General features: G+C 46.1%; 1 long non-coding RNA gene across 1 annotated transcript; it reads right to left on the bottom strand.

The window, feature by feature from the left end:
* Window positions 1–3,829: 3,829 nt before the first annotated feature.
* LOC142698185 (uncharacterized) lies at window positions 3,830–4,930 on the bottom strand. Its single transcript, XR_012865722.1, has 3 exons — window positions 4,292–4,930; window positions 4,101–4,206; window positions 3,830–4,012 (listed from the first exon to the last, which is right to left on the bottom strand). It is a non-coding gene; the product is annotated as an uncharacterized LOC142698185 (long non-coding RNA).
* Between the last annotated feature and the right edge of the window lie 1,173 nt (window positions 4,931–6,103).

Genomic DNA, 6,103 nt, shown 5'->3' with positions numbered 1-6,103 from the left:
CACATTGTGTACAGTCAACATCCTAGAGTCCCTCTTCCTGTGTCGACTTCATCTCAGGTACCCGCTGAGGACTCTGCATATGGGGACTTCCTGCAAATCTGGCAACAGACCCGGTCCTCTATTTTGCTGGCAGTAGATTGCATGAAGCGAAAGGCGGATACTAAGAGAAGAGAGCCGCCTCAGTATCTTCCGGGGACTAAAGTCTGGCTGTCGCTTGAGGGTACCCTCATACCAGTTTGCTCCCAGGTTCCTTGGCCCTTTCGAGATTCTGCAACAGATCAACCCTGTCTCCTATAAACTGCGGCTGCCTCCTACCCTCAGAATCCCTAGCTCCTTCCATGTGTCCCTCCTGAAACCAGTGGTCCTGAACTGCTACAGCAAGACTTCTAGTTCCACAGTTGCTCCCAGCGGTCCTTCTGATGTATTTTATTGTTTATTCACCTCCCGACGCCTGCAGCCATGGATCCGTGAGCGCTGGCCCCTGTCTCCTTCCTAGGAGACGCCAGAGCTCACTACCGCTCCGTCCTGCTGTGTCCCGTAGGGTGCGCGCGCTCGCGCACAGCCTTAAAGGGCCAGCGCGTGCACAAAAGGATCGTCATCATCATCAACTGCCATGACTTCCTGGTTTATAAGAAGGCCCCAGGCCTTCTGATCCTTGCCTGAGCGTTGTTAGTCTATCCCAGTCTGTCTCGCAAATGGTCCCTTAGTGTTTCCCCGTTCCAGTTGTTACCCGTGCCCTGTTACCCGTTCCTGTATTAAGTATTGTTCTAGTTCCTGTGCCTACCAGCGTTGGAGTCGTGTCTACTGCACCTGCTGTCGTTTGCCACGTCCAGTGTCTTCTGCCACGTCCAGTGTCTTCTGCTACATCGGATACTGCCCGGCAACGTCCGGCGCCACTTGTCGCACCAGCCTCCATCCATGCTGAAGCCACAGCCACCGTCTGGACTATTGCAGGTACCCAAGCATTACTGTTTGCCATTGACTTTCGCATAGACTGTGACCTGGTTAGCTGCCTCCCCGCTACGGCGGAGCGGCCTAGTGGGTCCACATACCCTGTGCCCGTGACAGAACACACAGCGCTCCTTCCCTTCTGAGGCCTCCCATGGGCTCAAACGGCAGTTTATCGCCACAAATGGGGTATTGCTGCACTCAGGACAAATTGGGCAACAAAATGGGGTATTTTGTTCCCTGTGAAAATAAGACATTTTTATAAAAAATGACATCTTATTGGAAAAAATGTAATTTTTTAAATTTCACAGCCTTATTCAAATAGGTGGTGTGAAAAAACAGTGCCGTAAAAATGGTCACAACACCCATAAATGAATTCCTTGAGGGGTGTAGTTTCCAAAATGGGGTCATTTCTGGTGGGTTTCCATTGCTTTGATACCTCTGGGGCTCTGCAAATACGACATGGCCAATCCAGCAAAATCTGCACTCCAAAGAACACACAGCGCTCCTTCCCTTCTGAGGCCACCCATGGGCCCAAACGGCAGTTTATCACCACAAATGGGGTATTGCTGCACTCAGGACAAATTGGGCAACAAAATGGGGTATTTTGTTCCCTGTGAAAATAAGACATTTTTATCAAAAATGACATCTTATTGGAATAAATGTCATTTTTTTTATTTCACAGCCCAATTCAAATACGTGCTGTGTAAAAACTGTGGGGTCAAAATGGTAATAACAACCATAAATTAATTCCTTAAAGGGTGTAGTTTCGGAAATGGGGTCACTTTTGTGAAATTTCTACTGCTTTGGCACCTCAACACCTCTTCAAACCTGGCATGCTGCCTAAAATATATTCTAATAAAAAAGAGGCCTCAAAATGTACTAGGTGCTTCTTTGCTTCTGGGGCTTGTGTTTTAGTCCACGAGAACACTAGAGCCACGTGTGGGACATTTCTAAAAACTGCAGAATCTGGACAATACATATTTAGCAGTGATTCTCTGGTAAAACCTTCAGTGTTACAGAAAAAAAATAACCGTCTGTTTCACAAGCAGATGCATTTAAATTCTGAAAAAATGCTATTTTTTATAAATTTTCTCTAAATTTTGCTCTGTCCTCTCTACCTCCTGACAGATACATAGTGATACATTCTGCAGATTATTACACCACTGACCTCTCTAGATCTGCAGAACATTGCTCTGTCCTCTCTACCTCCTGACAGATACATAGTGATATATTCTGCAGATCATTACACCACTGACCTCTCTAGATCTGCAGAACATTGCTCTGTCCTCTCTACCTCCTGACAGATACATATGATATATTCTGCAGATTATTACACCACGGACCTCTCTAGATCTGCAGAATATTGCTCTGTCCTCTCTACCTCATGACAGATACATAGTGATATATTCTGCAGATTATTACACCACGGACCTCTAGAGAGATCTGCAGAACATTGCTCTGTGCTCTCTACCTCCTGACAGATACATAGTGATATATTCTGCAGATTATTACACCACTGACCTCTCTAGATCTGCAGAATATTGTTCTGTGCTCTCTACCTCGTGACAGATACATAGTGATATATTCTGCAGATTATTACACCACGGACCTCTAGAGAGATCTGCAGAACATTGCTCTGTGCTCTCTACCTCCTGACAGATACATAGTGATATATTCTGCAGATCATTACACCACTGACCTCTCTAGATCTGCAGAACATTGCTCTGTGCTCTCTACCTCCTGACAGATACATAGTGATATATTCTGCAGATTATTACACCTCGGACCTCTATAGAGATCTGCAGAACATTGCTCTGTGCTCTCTACCTGCTGATAGATACATAGTGATATATTCTGCAGATCATTACACCACTGACCTCTATAGAGATCTGCAGAACATTGCTCTGTCCTCTCTACCTCCTGACAGATACATAGTGATATATTCTGCAGATCATTACACTACTGACCTCTCTAGATCTGCAGAACATTGCTCTGTCCTCTCTACCTCGTGACAGATACATAGTGATACATTCTGCAGATCATTACACCACTGACCTCTCTAGATCTGCAGATCATTGCTCTGTCCTCTCTACCTCCTGACAGATACATAGTGATATATTCTGCAGATCATTAAACCACGGACCTCTATAGAGATCTGCAGAACATTGCTCTGTCCTCTCTACCTGCTGATAGATACATAGTGATATATTCTGCAGATTATTACACCACTGACCTCTCTAGATCTGCAGAACATTGCTCTGTCCTCTCTACCTCGTGACAGATACAGTGATATATTCTGCAGATCATTACACCACGGACCTCTCTAGAGATCTGCAGAACATTGCTCTGTCCTCTCTACCTCGTGACAGATACATAGTGATATATTCTGCAGATTATTACACCACTGACGTCTCTAGATCTGTAGAACATTGCTCTGTCCTCTCTACCTCGTGACAGATACAGTGATATATTCTGCAGATCATTACACCACGGACCTCTCTAGAGATCTGCAGAACATTGCTCTGTCCTCTCTACCTCGTGACAGATACATAGTGATATATTCTGCAGATCATTACACCACGTACCTCTATAGAGATCTGCAGAACATTGCTCTGTCCTCTCTACCTCCTGACAGATACATAGTGATATATTCTGCAGATCATTACACCACTGACCTCTCTAGATCTGCAGAACATTGCTCTGTCCTCTCTACCGCCTGACAGATACATAGTGATATATTCTGCAGATTATTACACCTATGACTTTTCTACACCCTTATGTTCCCCGTAGAAGAAAGGTTCCCTGGATAAATTCTCCAATATAAAAATGAAAGCACAAAAATGTGTAAAACAAATATAATTATTGTAGAATGTGGTAGAGTTGCTGCGATGTCTTCTGTGGCTCCGGCCCCTTAACAAGCGGTGATTGGTGAGATGAAGAGCGGGGGGGAGGGTCCTTCTTCTCACGTGGATATGGCCGTCAGTCCACCTTTACACAGCTCAGTCCTGGATCAGAAGAGACCGGGACGTTTTTCATGTTTCTCACATTTTTCAGTCGAATCCTAGAAAAGAAAAATCCAATAAGCAAAAAACATTCACAAAACCTTCACCAGCAGAAGATGAAGACGGAGCAGAGGACGTCAGACTTACCGGATCTCGCTTCTGTTCTGCTCGTCACTGCTTCTCAGCACTGGAGGAGTCTTCATGGGAATTTTAGATGGTTTAGGTGGTAAAGGCCACGATGTTGGGGTGACAACTGCAAAATAAAAATCAGAAATTGAGTGCCAAGGCGGCTGTAGAAGAGATGTGAGGGGAGAAGATCATCAGTGGACGGCACTTACCTCACCTAAAGATGGTGAATGGGCCCTAAGTAAAGGATGGAATTAAGATGGCCGCTTTCTCTCCCGGGAATTTCGGGGCCCTGATTGTAAATGGGCCCCAAGCGACAGATGGAATTAAGATGGCCGCTTTCTCTCCCGGGGGTTTGGGGCCCTGATGGTAAATGGGCCCCGAGTGGCAGATGGTACTAAAAAGGCCGCTTTCTCTTCCGGGGGTTTGAGGCCCTGATGATAACCGTAGCCCCCGAAAGGTCCTCCATCTCCACATCATCAGGAAATTGGCGTCCGCCAATTTCCATTTTGTCACCCTCATCCTCCACGTCCTCCATCTCCACATCATCCGGAAACTGGCGTCCGCCAACCTCCATTTTTTCATCATTGTCCTCCACGTCCTCCATCTCCACATCATCCGGAAGCCGGCGTCCGCCAACCTCCATTTTCTCTACAGTACTCATCTTGGGAAACGTCTTCACCAACATCCTCTTCTTACGCGACACCTCCATGATGAGAGCCAGCAAGAGAAACTGACACCGTGGTCAATGTGTGACCCCAATTTATAAACTTTCTGATGTCATAACTGGTTGGCCATTATGTGGAAACGGAACACGTCCAGATTACAGGCCACGCCCCTCATGACATCACGCTCAGATTCTTCACAGTGCAGAGAAATAGAATCTGCCCACATTCTGGATGACATCACAAGAAGCGTATCCCAGTGAACCGTTACACCCGAGCGGCCATATAAAATGTAATATGGTACAAGAATATAGGCAGGAGGGTCACACTACACCCTCTGGGGAGGTTTCTATCACCTCAAAGAATTCCCAAATCAATGTGGTCAATTCCACAGACTTTCTAAAATGTAGAATCGCACCCATAAAACATACAACACAGGCATTTACATACGGGTTCATGGACTCCCACCCAAAATTGCGTTCATGCCAAGGCCAATGGTGTAATATATGACCCCAGAGAAGAATCGCTCAATGTTTTCACAGCTAATGTAATCGCCACATGGGAAACACCCTCCACCATGGGTTATGGGTGCCAAGTGGAGAGGTGTCACATGGTCGCAGCTATGTCATGAGACGTGTCATCATCAAATTTACCAGAAAGGGGTCAGATATCAAAAACATGCCCTGGGAGTTGTAGTTTTGCAACAGCTGAAGACTACTGATGTGCTGAACCGTGTCTGAATCCTAGATGAGGACATCACTGGAAGTTTCAGTGTCGGCAGGAGCCCAAAAGGACCCACCAGCAGAATGTATCAGAGCGTCGCCCTGTCTGCGGCCTCTAAACAATAATATGGCGCAATATACAGCACACAATACTGCACAACATGGGGCACAATACAGCTTCATATCACACACTAATCGCGGATATTGATAGTATACACCACAAATGCTTGATTAGAGGAGCCTGACTGCAGGTATAACCACTAATCATGAAAATGGGGGTGTCTGATCCCCCACTGTACACATTAGAGACGATAGTTAAAAACCAGATAGCCGGCTGCACTTCACTCTCTATTATAGTCTATGGGAGGTATGGAGTGAGCGTGCTCCTGTATAATCTAGGGGAGGTAAGGAGTGAGCGTGCTCCTGTATAGTCTATGGGAGGTATGGAGTGAGCGTGCTCCTGTATAGTCTATGGGAGGTATGGAGTGAGCGTGCTCCTGTATAGTCCATGGGAGGTATAGAGAGAGCGTACCCCTGTATAGTCTATGGGAGGTATGGAGTGAGCGAGCTCCTGTAAAGTCTATGGGAGGTATGGAGTGAGCGTGCTCCTGTATAGTCTATGGGAGGTATGGAGTGA

Source organism: Rhinoderma darwinii (genome assembly GCF_050947455.1).
Source record: "Rhinoderma darwinii isolate aRhiDar2 chromosome 12 unlocalized genomic scaffold, aRhiDar2.hap1 SUPER_12_unloc_5, whole genome shotgun sequence".
In the NCBI taxonomy this organism is placed as follows: domain Eukaryota; kingdom Metazoa; phylum Chordata; class Amphibia; order Anura; family Rhinodermatidae; genus Rhinoderma; species Rhinoderma darwinii.
Note: the sequence above shows the minus strand (reverse complement) of the source record. Positions and strands in the feature narration are given on the sequence as shown.